Source organism: Staurois parvus, unplaced genomic scaffold, assembly GCF_062004578.1.
Source record: "Staurois parvus isolate SC_StPar_1 unplaced genomic scaffold, SC_StPar_1.0 ptg000586l, whole genome shotgun sequence".
NCBI lineage: Eukaryota > Metazoa > Chordata > Amphibia > Anura > Ranidae > Staurois > Staurois parvus.
Window position 1 is genome coordinate 4,634,001 of NW_028318382.1, and position 19,220 is coordinate 4,653,220.

Consider the following 19,220-nt stretch of genomic DNA (forward strand, 5'->3'; position numbering starts at 1 on the left):
AGGGACATATGCGTTACGGTGCATTTTTGATGCTTTTTACCGCGTTCCGGTACAGTTCTGTGGAGAAAAAAATGCAGCTTGTTTTACTTTTTTTTCTACAACTGGAACACACTGGAAGTGCAAGCACTGATGTGAACTATGACATTGACAACCATATAACCTACTTTCTGTGCATTTTTGATGCAGAAAAAAAGCAACTTAAACACATGTAGTATGAACTAGCCCTTAAGGCTAGTTCACACTAGATGCAGTTCAGTGTGCTTTTTTGCTGCATCAAAAATGCATGCACAGTGGTTTCTATGTATTCCAATGGCCCTAGTTCACATTAGTGCTGTCAGTTCCCGTCAGTTTTCAGTACAGAAGAAAAAGTAGAACATGCTGCATTTTTTCTGCACAGAACCACACTGATACATGCCAAACTTCATCAAAACTGCACCGGAACTGCGAGTGGTGTGAGATGTAAACAAAAACGTATCTGGAACGCAATTTTGTAGTGTGAACTGGCCCTTAAAGTCGAACTCTGGGGAATATAAATCTAGGAAGTATTAAATACCTGAATATAAGACTACTCTTACTCACCGCTCACACTGCTGCGATTTAAAATCATGTGATTTGTGTGCAATTTCAGTGCGATTTCTGAAGACTTTATTGCTACCTGTGAAGATTTTCAACGATTTCTTGCAATTTGCAGTGTGATTTCCATTATATTTTATGTATGTGAAATTGCCACCAAACTGCAGAAAAAGTCATGCCAGAACTACTTTAGAAATCGTGCTGCAGCAAATCGCACATGTTAAGATGCTGACATTCACATTCATTAGATGCTTTTTCAATTCCCAAATTGCACCAGAAATCACACTGGTATGACCAGATACTTATTCACCAGTCACACCACTGTGATTTAAAATCGTGTGTTTTGTGTGCAATTTCAGCGTGATTTCAGGTGCGATTCCTGAAGACTTTATTGCTACTTGTGAAGATTGTCAATGATTTCTTGCAATTTGCAGTGTGATTTCAATTATATTCTATGTATGTGAAATCATCACCAAACTGCAGAAAAAGTAATGCAATAATTACTTTAGAAATCGTGCTGCAGCAAATCGCACGTTAAGACGCTGACATTCACATTCATTAGATGTGATTTTGATTCCCACATCAGTATTGAATTATTATGCTTGATTTATATACACATGTTCAAGTCAAAGAAGTGAGAAACTCATTGCTAAACATCTAAACCAGGGGCGGACTGACCATTCCAGCACTTGGGCGCTGGGGTCAGTAGGGGTCCCATGAAATGCCCCTGGTACCTTTTTTATAGGCTTTTTTGAGTGTGCACAAAGGACACAGGGGCCCCATGATCCCCTATTGCCCGGGGGCCCCATGAGTTGTCAGTCCGCCCCTGATGTAAACCCAACCTGTCATATTCCTGATATGTATCTGCTGTACCATATACTTGTATGAAAAAGTATCATGTTGTCTTTGTATTGCTTCCTTTGTGGGAAATCCCTGGTCTTCCTGCCAGTCCCTCTGCTCTCCTATTAAAAACTGACCACACTGGGCATGAAAGTGCAGTGTGGTCAGTTTTCTGGCTGTGCTAAGATCTCAGCCTGCGTTCCTCCATTAATCAGACTTGTGCTGACAGGTATCCCACCCCGCCCTGCACAACCATTCACTGGGAAGGTCAGTGTGCTCTTTTTTCTTCCCCAGCTCTCTAACATCCTTATGCAACTGAGACCAGAGGCAATGTGATCACATATAAAAAAGGGAAAAATGTATATATAATGTTTTTTTATATGTATACACACATGTTTTGCCTGTCATTTCTATTTTAAACTGAGTGGATTGTTTTACAAGGTAAAGGTTCACATATTCTTTAAGATCTTCTGATGTTAAATTTGTTATAATAGTTATACTTCTTTTGTTTTAATATATTACAGCATATGAATATGATGTTATTCTTTATTATCATTTGTTTATCAATAGATAAATATTTATTTATTAAAAATGCTTCCTTGCTGTAGGGCTGTCTAAAGGACTGTGTAAAGCACTTCTACTTACCCAATCCTCTACTCCCATAGGGCTGCATTAGTTTTCTATTGTAGGCTTTTTTCCCCCCTTTTTTTACCATCTGCTGATCTTGCCAGTAGGTCTTTTTATTTCAACTTTCTTTAACAGACCAAGATGCCCAGCAAAAGTGGCAGTTAAAAGGTTGAAGCAAACTGTATACCACTGACAGAGGTGCTTACAATGGTCAGATTTTATTCATTTATGTAAAATTGTTATCCCAAAAGGGAAGAAACTGCCGATGTAACTGTTTAAAAAGTATTAGTTGCAGTTTGGCATTAATTTTTAGGCAAGTCCATCTAAAGCTACACACTGCTAGAAATTTTGAAATTCAGTGTATGGTTGCCCCCACTTCACAATACTCAATTGTTTGATCAACTTCTACCAAAAGGGACAGATTTGTTTCTTGATCAGTGGCTGTGGACAAAAATTAAGTGTATGGCCAGTGTAAAGCTGCTGGAGCATCTGACACTACCTAGACTTACAATGCTGCTGTCCAAAGGTGGCTCCTTTGCTCCTCTATCCAGAGTAGAGCCACACTAGGACAGAAAGTTTGTTATTGGCAGGATCACCAGATGAAAATAAAGGGGAAAAAGCCTGAAAAAGAAAACTAATGCAGTCACCACATCAGAGAACTAGTAATTTGACATATATTATATTTTTGTTTTTGGGTTTATATACACTTTAACTATACAATGTGTGTGGACAGTGGAAGGGTCTTCCTATGCAATACATTTGATCCTTGATACTTATGAAGGTGCTCTCACTATGTTGTTGTTGGTAAAACAAACAAAGAGTACAATCAGTGATGTGCCTGCACACTACCCATCCCATAGTCCAGGGGTAATGAATTAAAGTTCAAGGAGGTCCAGTTGCTAAAATATTCTTCCATCCTAGGTCCAAATCTCCCTTTTCAAGTAAAAGAAAATAGAACCACCTTACATCAGAATACCTCCTAGTTCAGTGTCTCCCATCAGAGTACCCCTTTATCAGGTTTCTCCATCAGGATGCCCGCTTATATCAGGTGTCCCTATCAGGGTGCCCCCATAAATCAGATTCTCCCATTATAGAGCTCCCATATATCAGCTGCTGAAATCACAGTGCCCCCTTACATCAAGTGTCTCCATACATCAGATCCCCCCTTCAGAGTCTCACTATAGATCAGCATAGAGCCAGGCAGGGACAGGAGCGAGCACACACATGACTTCATTAGTTGCTATGACGCCAGCAATCCTAACAACCAATGACTGCAGCTTGGTGTGAATCCAGCACAGCAGAATGATAGGCTGATGGTCCAGACTGGGCTGTCGATAGGTTCGGATCCAGAATGCGGTCTGCCATTTAGTAAAGGCTGCCATAGTCCATCTTAGAAATGAGCAGTAAGGGGGTGGCTACATACAGTGGGACCATGGAGAACAAATATAGCCACCCTCTAAAATGAAGTCAGATCACAGCAGAATAAAAGAAGTTCAGGGATTTGGTGGAGGCTGAGAGCAACAGAAGGGACTTTTTGAAGTTAAAGCAGAGCTCCACCCAAAAGGGGAAGCTCTGCTTTAAGCCTATGTCCCCCGCTTCCCATTAAGGATTGGCACCTTTGGGGAGCAGGTACCTGAATTTGACAGATACCCGCTCCCACTACCGCTGCGATCAGCTAGGTGATTGGAAGCGGAAGTTGTCCTCCCTCCCCATAGTCTTCTGGGACACATGACAGGCCAGGGGCAGACTGACAACTCATGGGGCCCCCAGGCAATAGGGGATCATGGGGCCCCTATATCTTTGCCCACACTTAAAAAAAGCCTATAAAAGGTACCAGGGGTATTTCATGGGGCCCCCTACTGACCCCGGGTCCTCGGGCAGTGCCCGAGTGTTCGAATGGTCAGTCCACCACTGGACAGGTCCCAGAAGACTACGGGGCCATTCACAAAGCACAGCACTTCTCACGCATGCGCAGTGGGCACCCGGCTGTGAAGCCACAAACTGTCACAGCCGGGTGCCCACACTGAAAATGCCGGCACCAGGGAGAGAAGGCGGCCGGAGAAACCAGTGGTGATGAGGACACCGCTGGACCAAGGGACAGGTAAGTGTCTGTATTTTACAGTTTTTGTAGCTGCTGACTTGTTTTTTTCAGGTGAAACTCTGCTTTAAGAAATGATACATGAATAGAGTTTAAAGAAAAAAAAATAGGAGTTTAGTGCTAATAAAGGGGTTAATGGCAAACACCTTATGGTATCTGAACCTTTAAAAAAGGGCATGGGTTCAATTTAAAATTCTTTCTAATGTGACTATTTAAAGTGGAACTTCAACTTACTATAATCTGTGTTTTTTCTCCTAACTTCTGGACGAAGTGGTTAAGGGTTAGATTTGTTGTCAGGTTTTAATGCCATCAGTGTCTGGGTTTGTATAGCTGGACACTGTAACCGGCACATAAACCCCTAGTGCTTCTCCGCATTACATAAAATACAAAGGAAATTAAATCTATTCAATAAAAATCTGTTCAGACAATAAAAAATGATCTTCAGTTAGATTCTCTGCCATCAAATCCCATTCCTTTAGAGATATCCATGACGGAAACGTTTGTTTAATATCATTTCGGTTCCATTTGTTAAGTAAATCATTTTGTTTCATTATAATCGTTATGTTAGAATGATTCGTTTTTGGAACGATTCTTTATTTTAGGAGAGCATATATACATTGTTCCAAATTGATTTGCATTTTCAAAAGTTCTGTTTTCATTCGTTATGTTATTAGGTTGAATTCATTTCCCCATTCTCAACTGACTTTGTTTACTGGGTCACGCTTACAAATGAAACAAATGGTCTTTCAACCCCAATACAAAAAGAATCTTATTAGAGTATTCATGCTCCGCTCACTAAAATAATAAAGAATGGATCCAAATCAATTTGGATCATTTGTTATGTCTCCACGTTATTTTGGATGCTTCAAACATGCCCAAACTATCACATCATGTCATCTGAATGAAAATTAATGAATTTGTTGCTTTCATTACAATTAATTTTGGATTAGTTGAAATTTGTTACTATTGTGATTCAGAGATTCAAATACATCCGAATCTCCAAACCATCCACATTTCATCCAAATTTTGATTCATAATGAACTGAATCCCACATGTCTACATTCCTTTTATCTTCCGGAAAACCTGCAGTCAGTTTAGATACTGTTGTGTTTTATTGACGCCTCACTGTGTTCCATCAGTGTACGTGTACACTTTAAAAATTATTATTATTATTATTATTATTATTATTACAGGTACTTATATAGTGCCATTAGTTTTCACAGAACTTTACATACTGTATATTATGCATTCATATCAGTCCCTGCCATCAAGGAGCTTGCAATCTAAGGTACATACTATACAGAGTACATCAACCAATAGTATGTATTAAATTGTGATATCTTGTGTATATGATCTGTGACACAATATGCAGAGCCCAGCAATCCAATACTAAGTACATGTCAAACTGGGGGTTGATTTACTAAAACTGGAGAGTGCAACATCTGGTGCAGCTGTGCATGGTATCCAATCAGTTTCTAACTTCAGCTTGTTCAGTTAAGCTTTGACAATAAAACCTGGAAGCTGATTGCTTTCTATGCAGAGCTGCATCAGATTTTGCACTCTCCAGTTTTAGTAAATCAACCCCACTGTACATGATTTGTCACATCTCATGTATGTGGTCTGTAACGTCATGTGTACATGGTATGTGGCACACTGTGAGGGTCTGATAACCAATACAAAGTACATGTCACACTGTACATGCCCTGTGACATCTAATGTATATGGTCTGTAACGTCATGCCTACATGGTCTGTGGCACACTGTACAGGGTCCGATAACCAATACAAAGTACATGTCACACTGTACATGCCCTGTGACATCTAATGTATATGGTCTGTAACGTCATGCCTACATGGTCTGTGGCACACTGTACAGGGTCCGATAACCAATACAAAGTACATGTCACACTGTACATGCCCTGTGACATCTCATGTATGTGGTCTGTAAAGTCATGCCTACATGGTCTGTGGCATGCTGTACAGGGTCCGATAACCAATACAAACATGTCACACTGTACATGCCCTGTGACAGCTCATGTATGTGGTCTGTAACATCATGCGTACATGGTCTGTGGCACACTGTACAGGGTCCAATAACCAATACAAAGTACATGTCACACTGTACATACCCTGTGACATCTCATGTATGTTTTTGGTACGTACAGTGTGCATACATGGTCTGTGGCACACTGTACAGGGTCCGATAACCAATACAAAGTACATGTCACACTGTATATGCTCTGTGACATCTCATGTATGTGGTCTGTAACGTCATGCCTACATAGTCTGTGGCACGCTGTGCAGGGTCCGATAACCAATACAAAGTACATGTCACACTGTACATGCCCTGTGACATCTCATGTATGTGGTCTGTAACGTCATGCCTACATGGTCTGTGGCACACTGTGCAGAGTATGACAACCAATACAAAATAGATGTCACACTGTACATGCCCTGTGACATCTCATGTATGTGGTCTGTAACGTCATGCCTACATGGTCTGTGGCACACTGTGCAGGGTCCAATAACCAATACAAAGTACATGTCACACTGTACATGCCCTGTGACCTCTCATGTGTGTGGTCTGTAACATCATGCGTACATGGTCTGTGGCACACTGTACAGGGTCCAATAACCAATACAAAGTACATGTCACACTGTATATGCCCTGTGACATCTCATGTGTGTGGTCTGTAATGTCATGCCTTCATGGTCTGTGGCACACTGTACAGGGTCCGATAACCAATACAAAGTACATGTCACACTGTATATGCCCTGTGACATCTCATGTGTGTGGTTTGAAATTTCATGCCTTCATGGTCTGTGGCACACTGTACAGGGTCCGATAACCAATACAAAGTACATGTCACACTGTATATGCCCTGTGACATCTCATGTGTGTGGTCTGTAATGTCATGCCTTCATGGTCTGTGGCACACTGTACAGGGTCCGATAACCAATACAAAGTACATGTCACACTGTATATGCCCCATGACAGGTTGTGTATGTGGTCTATGACATGCAGTGCAGGGTATGACAACCATTACAAAATAGATGTCACACTGTACGTGCCCTGTGACATCTCATGTATGTGGTCTATACAGTGTGCATACATGGTCTGTGGCACACTGTACAGGGTCCAATAACCAATACAAAGTACATGTCACACTGTACATGCCCTGTGACATCTCATGTATGTGGTCTGTAACATCATGCGTACATGGTCTGTGGCACACTGTACAGGGTCCGATAACCATTACAAAATAGATGTCACACTGTACATGCCCTGTGACATCTCATGTATGTGGTCTGTAATGTCATGCCTTCATGGTCTGTGGCACACTGTACAGGGTCCGATAACCAATACAAAGTACATGTCACACTGTATATGCCCCAAGACAGGTTGTGTATGTGGTCTATGACATGCAGTGCAGGGTATGACAACCATTACAAAATAGATGTCACACTGTACATGCCCTGTGACATCTCATGTATGTGGTCTGTGACACACTGGTCAGGATCTTTGACACAATGTACACAATGGGTGACACTGGTCACAATCAGGTAAACACTCTCAGACTGTCACACATTAGACTCATTAAGAACATGAAAACATTTGTACAGATGTGTTCTGTTTTGAGATTATGTTCTTATTTTTGTGTTGTGTCGCTCATTCTTATTGTAATGGTGGGAGTATTGTGTTTATATCGGGGGGAACGTTCATCCATGTAACATTTTGTGGTGTCAGTGGAAGATATTAAAGGATAATTAAACCCAAGAAAAAAAATATATATTGCAGGTTACAGTCCTTAGATATGATGGCTCCATTATTTTTTTCAAACTAAAAACATTTTCAGCAAATACAGAAAATATCTGTTAATATTGCCAGAAATCCAGTGTCCTTTTTACTTCCTATGAGCTGCACAGAAGAATATCTTCCTTCCTTCCTATCTTCTGTAAACTACCAACTGCCTTGTCCCCCATGTAATGGAGATGAAGGAATATGAACATGTCTATAGTCAATATCAGAAGAGCAGCCTAGGGTGACAACCATGGTTCCCTCCATAGATACAGTGTAGGGGTGACATAACTACACAAGGACAGGAAGTATGTTATTTGCAGGATCACCAGGCCAATATAATGCAAACGAAGCTTGAAAAAAGAATAATGAATGCAGCCACTGTACCAAGGACTAGTAAGCTACAATATATTACACTTCTGGTTTTGGGTTTAGATACACTTTAAGGGCTTTAAGGGGGTTGCTACTGATCGGGAGGTTCAGCAGAGTTGGGGGTTACTACTGAGCGGGGTATCAGCAGAGCTGGGGGTACTACTAAGCTGGGAATCTGCTGAATGAGGGTACTAATAAGCTTGGGATCTGCTAAAGGTGAGTACCAGTGAGCTGGGGATCTGCTAAACAAGGGTACTAATGAGCTGGGGATCTGCTGAGTGGGGGTACTACTGAGCTGGGGTCAGTGGCATCGCTATGGGCGTATGCGTGGTGCGGATCGGCATGAGGACATGAATGGTTGGTTCTTAGTCCACCACGCCTCCCCTCATTGCAGGACAAGTCCAGCTCACTCCTCCTCCTGGACGTAGTGACATCATCACGCAGTGTGTGTGCTCCCCGGTTGTCCTGGTAACAGGTGGTTGTTTACTAACTGGAGCTGGATGGAGTGATAATGGCCGGGGAAGAGGTAAGAGACCCTCCTGAGTGAGGGGGGTGCAGGGGCATTGTATGAAATGTGGTATTGTGGGTGCAGGGGAATTAAAAATTGAAGGGGAGGGGCTGAAGGGGAATATAACTGTGTCAGGAAGGGTAATTATAATTGAAGGGGGTCTGCTGGGAAATAATAATTGTGGGGGAAGAGTAAATATAATTGAAAGGGGGGCTGCAGGGGAAAAATAATTAAAGGGGGCACAGGGGAATTATAAAAGGAGGGGGATTATAATATGGGGGGCTGCAAGAGAATTATAATTGTGTGGGGAGAGGTGTTATAATAGGGGGGGGGGGGTTGTGGGGCAATTCTAACAGACCTAGGGAATGTGGGGTAATTATACGTACCATGGGCTTAATATAGTAGTGGAGTTGGGGATTAATGATGGGGGGTATGTAATTGCAATGGGGGACTATGAAATGTGTGTGTGTGGGAGGGAAGTAATTAGATGTAATGTGGAGTAGATATATTTGGGGAGGGGGGTCCAGGGTATTTATAATAGTGGAGGGGAGGTTGTAGGATAATTATAATTGGGGGGGGTATTGCACAGAGATTATATGTAACAGAGAAGGTAATTATAATGGGGGGGGAATTATAAAAGGGAAATTCTAAAATTATTATGGGAGGTGACACCATGTTTTACCATACCAGGTGACACTAACCCTAGGGATGCTATTGGCCAGGATTCTACTGGGCCCCTTTAAAACAAATAGAAAATCAACACACACAGTGCATTTGTCAAGCTTCAAGAAAGCATCACAGAAGCATCAAAAACACATAAAAAAGCATGTTGAAGTGGTAGGTGCTTTAATGTGTGTTACAATAAACAAAAAAGCAAAAGGTGCCACCATCTAAGTGTATGAGTTCGGTTTGACAAAGGAGCGTTGTAGATCTCCGAAACATGTCACCACCCACATCCTACTGACGCCATCAAGTCCGATTCCGGTCTGGCCACTGACTTGTGGCCAGCGTGATTACAGCTCTCGATGGTGGACACTTTTTAAGCCTTGCGTTCCTCCTTGGCCGGATGTGTCCAGCATAAAGTTGCTTCTGGTTCTATCTGCTAGCATTTGGCTGCTTTCCATTGAGTCCTGCTAGAGACTAAAGACAAGTATGATGAGTCTGTTTTTCTTCTCCTCTTATGAGTGAATTTTTAACCATTTTTTAAAACTCTTTTCAATAAACGGATACACTTAAATGATGGCGCCGTCTGCTTTTTTGTTTCTTGTAGTGCACAGAGATCATCAAATACTCTGCTGGAAGTGCAGCAGCCATCATACAAGTGATTCTCCCTAATTGGACTTACCTTGGGATTTTCTTTTTCTTTTTTTGTGCCTTTGAGTTTGTTTTTTCTATTTGTTTCAATGTGTGTTAAAGTTGAAGCAAATGTAAATGAGCCCTAATAGTTATTTATTATGTGCAAGCATACAGTACCTCCTAATGCTTCTAATTGGAATCCAATATTTAGTAAAAGGAAATACCCATAAAAATTAAAAAACATTCATGAGAAATTTGTCTAAGGTAAAACTACTTTCTGACATTTATTCTAATTTTGTCTCACAATAAAAAATATGGAATCTTTCCCTGCTTGCTTGTTTTTGAAAGTATGGTCTCCTTGTTTTATACCTTTGTGAGTAACAGACCAAGGCCAAATATGTGGGTATGAAGTTTGATCCACTTAATTGATCCTCTTAACGTCTAGTTATGCCTTTGTGTAAAACAACATTTACACCTTACTATAAGCAGCACAGTGGTTTATTGGTTTGCAATAGAAATGAGTTTGGGTTTGGCCCGAATCCAAATTCGTCAAAACCCAGAAGTTATCTGTCATTGTTGGGCCAATGAGCTGGGTGGGAGATTCTTCTCTCCACACCTGCACCTGAACAAAGTGCTGCTTGACATCATTGATCTATTATGACTACGTGACCATATTAAGCCAGTGAAAATGACTGAGTAGGGCTATGTGGCTATATTGGGTCAATGATGTCAGGAGCATTCCTGCCCCTTTGTGTACATCAGGTGCAGGATGGGGAATGTCCTGCCATCAGTTCATTAGTCCAGCAATGATGCTGACTTAAGGGTTCGGATGAACTTGGGATGTAGACTGAACCCAAGTCCATTACTAGTTAGCATATCTGCCCTGCAACACTGGAGTCCATGGTGTAAATCCTGGTCAGGACTCTATGGGGGTTATTTACTAAAACTGGAGAGTGCAAAATCTGGTACAGCTCTGCAATGAAACCAATCAGCTTCCATGTTTTACTGCCAAAGCTTAACTGAATCAGCTGTAGTTAGAAGCTGATTGGCTACCATGCACAGCTGCACCAGATTCAGGGTGCTCCAGTTTTAGTAAATCTACCACTATGTATGGAGCCTGGCCAGCCACATATGGGTCGATTTTTGAACGATTTTTCATTGGAAAATCGGACCTAAGAATAATCGGCCGATTTTTGCTCAGTGGGGCAACGGCACCTGCCGATTTTTGTGGTTCCTCCCAATTTTGTTCATCAGGCATGCTGGAAAATTCATAAAAAACTACAGATTTTCTAAATCATTGGTGGCACCAGGGGCGGACTGACAACTCATGGGGCACCCAGGCAATAGGGGATCATGGGGCCTCTGTGTCCTTGCCCTAACTCAAAAAAGCCTATGAAAAAGGTACCAGGGGCATCTCATGGGGCCCCCTACTGACCCCAGGCCCTCGGGCAGTGCCCAAGTTTCCAATTGGTCAGTCCGCCCCTGGGTGGCACCATCAGCTTACAGAACGAATGAGATTTTCGATCGAAAGTTTGGAATGTGACCCATGTATGGCCACTTTTGCAGGTTCTCTTTGTCTTGCATGGATTTTGTCCCACAATCCAAAGACATGTTGGTAGGTTAACTGGCTCCTGTCTAAATTAGCTCTAGTATTTTTAATGTATGAAAGTGAAATAGGGACCTTAGATTGTAAGCTTCTTCAAAGCAGAGACTGATATGATTGTACCATATCTAAAGCATTGTGTATATTGTTGGAGCTATATAAAAATAAGTAATAAAACAATCAATAATTCCTCATGGTTGTCTATGGCATCTGTGTGCTATGCATACCTCTCTATGTCTACATCAGAAGAGTAGTATGAGGACGATGTATTCATGTTAGTATAGTGACAGCTATCATTAGCCAGAGGCGACAGATGATAATTAGACTACAGATAATTACAGTCACTCAGTGGGCACAGACTGGCCAGTGGCCAGAGCAGCTTCCTGGGAATAATCCTGCCAATATTGGTGTTTTGGTTTCAGACTCTGCTATTCTTATAGCTTCCTTTTCACAAATAGGAGCATTTCCACAGCAGAGCTTTATGGATTAAAGCTGAATAATATAATAATATATACATTTGTACTGTGTGTGTTGTAAACAGGAAGAATGAGGATAATGCGCCACTAGGAGCTGTGTCTGGACAGTCCTGATATCAGAATACATGACGTCTCTCAACTGGATTCCCTGCTTATTCTCCAACTATTCCTCCTCCTGCCTCTGCTGTATGTATATCCATTTGAACATAGGAAAATTGAATGAGATGACCGCAGAAGAGGATAATTTTCAAAGTCAACCACTTGCCCTCCAGAGGATTTACCCCCCCCCCCCCTTCCTGACCAGGCCATTTTTTGTGATACGGCGCTGCGTTATTTTAACCGACAATTGTGCGGTCATGCAATGCTGCACCCAAATTAAATTTATGTCCTCTTTTCCAACTAATAGAGCTTTCTTTTGCTGGTATTTGATTGCCTTTGTGTTTTTAATTTTTTTTGCGCTATAAACAAAATAAGACCGACAAACAATATTTTTGACTTTTTGGTATTAAACGTCCAGTAAAAAATTTAAAAAAATCTAATTTCTTCATAAATTTAGGCCAAAATGTATTCTGCTTCATGTCTTTGCTAAAAAAATCCCAATATGTGTAAATTAATTTGTTTACGTGAAAGTTATAGTGTTTACAAATGGTGGCATATATAATGGAATTTTTTTTTTTTTTTTTTTTTTTCCAATAATGAAGGCGATCAGCAACTTATAGCAGGACTGCTGCGGGCATTCTGACATTCTGGGGGGGAACTGACTTGGTATCACTGGCATCCCCAGTGACACCAATACAGTCATCAATGCTAATAAAAAGCACTGACACTGGGCAGGAAAGGGTTCATAGCAGGGGCGGACTGACAACTCATGGGGCCCTCGGGCAATAGGGGATCATGGGGCCCCTGTGTCCTTACCTAAACTCAAAAAAGCCTATGAAAAAGGTACCAGGGGCATCTCATGGATCCCCCTACTGACCCCAGGCCCTCGGGCAGTGCCTGAGTTTCCAAATGGTCAGTCCGCCCCTGGTTCATAGGAAGGGTTAACATCTGGGGCGATCATAGGGTTAACTGGGTGTGTGCTGTATTACAGTTTCAGCACATTGCTATGCAGAGCAATACAAATCAGTGTGCAGGAGCTGACGGGAGAGATCTGTATTGTTTACAAACAGACCTCTCCACCGTCAGTGATACTCGGCGATCGCTGGGTGCCAGCGGGGAATCACAGGCTGGGGGCCTGGTGATCAACAGCTGAGGCTGCCAATGTCAGAAATGCGAAATCACGTATATATACGTGATTTTGAGCAGCCCTGCCGCCCTGTAGCAGTATTTCTGCTATAGTGCGGCAGGCAAGCAGTTAATATATCCCAAACTGTATATATGAATTAGAGTAGGTGCTAAAAGAGGAGGATAACATTTATGGTGACATGTCTTAGGGTTATTTGGACCAAACTAACTTGATCAAGCTGTATCCAATCAGAAGGCCCCTGCACTACCTAGTTGTTGGTAGAGCTAAAGAAGATCATACAGTCACACTGTAATGTCTTTGGTGCCTGTGCACATCTGATGTCATGGGTATAACTGTCATTACGTACAACTGAACATTGATAAATGCAACGAGCCATGTAAGGCTCACTCTTTGTGGAGGACCCATCTACACCTCTGTGCTTAAAGAGGAATTTTATAAATACTGTAGATGCTGACTTAAGTAATAAAGTTCCATACCAGTGCCTGGGGTCCAGGAATGTCTTCCCACAGCTAGTTCTTACCATTGTGGGTCTCACTTTGGCACCACCATTTTGGATATTCGAGCTGGCTGTGATACCCTGAGGAATCACAGCTGGCTCCCTGTGGTGCTTCGGGTCTGGTTCTGCAGACTCTTGGGTCGTGTGACATCCCTCAGGAGGCTGCAGCAGCAGAATGGGCAAGGGGCATGCCTAAGTGCACATCATTTGTGCCTAGGCTAAAATTGAGGAAGTGGGAACTGATACTTATCACAAATGGTACTCCCTGTAAAAAAAATGGCAAAAGTGTTAGGGACGGGGGTGAGGAGTTGAATACGCGACACCTTCACTGTTGAGTGTCCACTTTAATGATGGCCATACACACCATAATAAATGATTGATTTCTTTTCCTATCAATCCCTTCTGATAGGTATAATCTAGTCAACAACCCATTTGATTGATATGCCACATACAGGGAATTGGATTTCGATCAATAGTTAAGCTAGGATCATAATAGGATTGTAAACTATCAATTGCATATCTGTTTTTACTGTGTAATCTTATAATCTGATTGAAATACGATCATATTCATGAACGATTGAATGATAAATTTCCGCCCTGGGCAACTGACTCAGTTTGAATCTGATCTAAATCAAGTCCAAATTGATCAGAAGGAAAATTATGGGTATTTAATTTTTTGCAGATTCAACCGTTTTGATTGAGTCACACATGGATCGGATAAGCTATTCGAAGCATGTATGGCCACCTTCAGTGTGGAGTGTTTTTTTTTTAAATCCAGCTTGCTGGATGTAAATTATACCCTTTCACACTGATCAGTTTTTCAGTTAAAAAAAAGTGGAAGAAAAATGCATCCCTTTAAATCCTTTGGAACTCTTCACACTAGTCTGTTGCATTTCAGTTGCATTTTTAAAAGTTCTGCTTACTGCATTTTGGTGCATGTTTGGTGCAGTAAAAAAAAGATGCACCTCTCCATTGAAATAAATGGAAAAGCTATTCGAAGCATGTATGGCCACCTTCAGTGTGGAGTGTTTTTTTAAAACTCCCGCTTGCTGGATGTAAATTATACCCTTTCACACTGATCTGTTTGTTTGCTCTGGATGTCAGAGAACCATGACAATTGCTAAAAATCATGCAATAGTATAAATTTTATTAAGTATCACTGGTCACATTGGCCTATGATCAGTTTATGCTGATGCAGGGCAAAGCAACAAGTTAATTTTCCCTGTCCAGCAGAACACACTCACATTTTCTTCACTCCTCTACTGCCCTGGTCAGCTGCTGGAAGCAAAGCAATACCCCATACTCTCAAGTATGAGAAGCATGTGACTCACGATGTGACAGTACTGGGCAATCACCAAGCACCAGAGCTTTCACATGGGTAAAATCCATAGCACTGTCTAAGCTATGACTTGGGTGACTTATAGTCTATACAGGCCAGATTCTCCTGCTCCTAGCATCTGAAAGGGATGGTTAGGAAATAAAAGAAAGTCAAGTATATGCTTCTAAGGAGGGAGGGGGATAAAAGTGAACCTGTTGCTTATTCCTGCAAGGGTAAAACAGATGTTCATTTAAAAGTATTGAATGATCATTCTGGAAGAGCGTCCGCCTCTCAAGTGATTGCAGAGAACAGAGAAAAATGTCAAAAATCAGGGAAAAGGGAATTGGGAAACACAGGGGAATCCATGTACAGTGTCTAAAAGTGGAAGTGCCACCAGAATGTCTGGAAGGGTGCTACCTAATCAATATACAAAAAACAAAAGGAGAGGAAGAAAAAAGGCTGCACACCTAAAAGGCTAACCTCAAAAGAAATTTATTATGCACCATAAACAGTAATAGACCATCAGAGACATGATAATCCTACATGACAGAGGACTCTACCCCCCAAGGTATATATATATATATATACTGGTATATTCTACCCCCCAAGGTATATATATATATATATATATATATACTGCATGTTAAAATTCATTTTTATTCCAAAATATATGAAAAATATTTTTAAAAATACATTTCAAATATACTGTATGTCTTTAAAAATACAAATCTACATTTTTGGAATTAATTTACAAATATATGTAAAAATGACTTTTTTATGTGTTAAAAAAATCTGAAGAATCTAAAAAAACATATTTTGAAATATATAACAAATGCATTTCAACATGCAGTATATATATATATATATATATATATATATATACATATATATAAACATGCAATATATGTATATATATATATAGATATATATATTCTGCATGTTTTTATATATATATATATATACTGCATGTTGAAATGCGTTTGTTATATATTACAAAATATGTTTTTTTTAAATATATTCTTCAGATTTTTTTTAACACATAAAAAAAGTCATTTTTACATATATTTGTAAATGAATTCCAAAAATGTAGATTTGTATTTTTAAAGACATACAGTATATTTGAAATGTATTTTTAAAAATATTTTTCATATATTTTGTAATAAAAACACATTTCAACATGCAGTATATATATATGTATAAATATATATATATATATATATATATATATATATATATATATATATATATATATGTTTCTTGAGATATATTTTGAAATATATTGAGTATGGCCAAAATTGTAGCATTTCAAAAATATGTCAATATATTTGGAAAGAATGTTTTCAAAATATATTTCAAATATATTTTTCTTCCACATGGGTAAGCACTGAGGTTATTTGCTTACTGTTTGAAGAATCAGATATTACCAGGATCCGCAAACCAATGAATCACCAATTCATTGCTGATTCTTCATTTTGCTATACTTGGTCATATCTGTCCTTTCCATGGTCACCATATGAACCAATAAATCGCTACTGGACTCTCAGATCCTTAAAGTATATGTCAGGGCAAAAAACATATGTAGTACATGTGCTCAATACATGGCCATTTCCCATTATTAGGATTTGCAATAAGCACAGAAAAGCCATCCTTTCTGCACTGTCTGCAGTGGCATTACCCATCCCCATCAGACAACTGCTTGCAAATGCATCCTCCCTTGTGAAATGATATGCAGGTGCACAGCTTTGACCAATTGTATTACTGCAGAGTATCTGTGCCCCCTGGCCTTAGGTTGCCTTGTGGATAATCCAGCTCAAATAGGAGGAAGGCAGCTCATAATCATGGGACAAAATACTACAGAAACAATTATATAAATCAGACTGCAAACGTACCTCATCCCTCAGCCATCATATAAAAAAACAATAAAAACCGAATGGGACTTTACTAGTCCAGAAAGTGGTACTACAGAAACAAAAACAAATATTATATATATGTATACATAGCACACATCTGCAATACATGCAGGGGTGTATTTACCACAAGGCAATCAAGGCATTTGCCTAGGGCGGCATTTTTCAGGGGGGCAGCACTGCCCCTTGGAAGAAGGGATGGAAGAAGGGACACATGCAGCATGGGGACCTGGTGGGTTCTGAGAGAGTCTACAGGTTTCATGACGGTGTATGCACAGCCCGACTTTCGTTCCCGGGGATGTTCGGAGCTGTGAAGGTGAGTGGCTTTCTCTCTCTCTTCATGGGGGATGGTGGCTGATGTATGGGGGGCAGTGGTGGTGGAAGGCTCTCTTGCGTGGGAGGCAGGGGTGTTGTTGGTCAATATCAAGCCCTCTCTGGGGGGGGGGGCACCGATTTCTGTGTTGCCTAGGGCAGCACAAAGCCTAAATACACCACTGAATACATGCACATTTCCCCGTGTTTTATTCTTTTAAAGACCCTGCAAGTACAGAAAAATAGCCTGTTAATCTGCCAGAAATACACCCAGCTTCTGTTGTGGGCTAACACATGGAACTGTTGTGGACAAAGTGGTACAAGCCCTGCCTAGTTGTCTTTTGCTAACCTACTCAAGCCCTCCCCTTGTATACTTTAAACTATTTTTTAAAATCATTTTCTATTTGTTGAATTTGTTTATATATTTTCTACATCTGTAGAAAGCTGCATGTGCACATCAAGAGAAGGGGAATCAAAGTCTTGTGCATGGCGAGCTTTACCCAGGTACATTGATATCATAGGCTGACTCTGCAAAGAGAAAGGGTTCTGCTGGTTGTGTAAACTGCTGACTACTGAGCGCTCCTTACTGGAAGGACTGGTCTGTAATATACACAGTGTAACAATACACTTCCCCATCAGTGCTTATCACCCCATGGAGGCACTTTGTACTGATTTATGGGTCTATTCAAACCATACTGTATTTAGTGAGTCTGCCCAGTGTCATGGCCTCTGATCTCAGCTCCCCTCATTAGCGTACAGACTGGGTGGGCTCCGCAGAACTCCTTCTATCTGTTCAACAGTTTAAGAGCCCCTCACCTGCAGCACACATTGTAGTGTTTGTTTGGAGGAGCCCATGACCCTCAGCTCCCTGCTCAGGAAAGTGTCAGACATCTTCCCACCCTATGTACTCTGCTGTGAGCTCGCCATACCGGGAAGAAGTGTATCTAATTAGCTGATTTATTGGATCTCACTGACACATATTGCCTTTCTTTAGCAAATACTTTTAAAACAGGCCAAATAACCTTTGCAGGATTTCATTAGTTATAGACAACCTCAGTAATTAACAGGAAAATCATATGTTAACACTTGGCTGAATGCTGAAATAACTCAAGCAGTGCACTTATCAAGTTTGTTCCCTAAAAAAAATATATTCGTAATGCCATACATATTATAATGACATGGTTGAGTTCCTGGTGATCCAGTAGAAATGCTAGGCCTCATACACACGGGTGTAAAAGAAAACTATTTCAGAGGCGTCTGGCTTTTTTTTTTATGCCTTTCAATGCAAATGTAAGTTAGCCAATGTGTTCGTGCACATGCAGGCTTTTAAATCCGTATTTTCCTGCTGCTTTCAGAGGCATAAAAAAATGCCCAAAACTCATGTTACAGCAGTACCATATTTTCACTTTTGCTTGAAGCGGATCTACACTGCATCTGAGCACCACAAAGTAAAAATTATATTTAATTCATTTTTAATATTGAAAGCTAACTCACCCATCCATCCTTGTCTCAATGCTTTATCTTGCGGAGAAATCACTTTGAAAAACACTCCAGTATTTCTGGCCATGGCCATCTTGAGTAAGGGCAGATGATACCTGCACAAAAAACCTGTAGGCAGGGCCAAATTGCTTGTTTTGTAGGCTGGCTGGTAAGTGTTGCTGAGAAATCCTTTGTTTATGATGTGCATTGCCCTTCCATGTGCACCTTAGTGCTAAGGCTGGTTATAGGTTGGGATAGTTGCCATTTTTTTT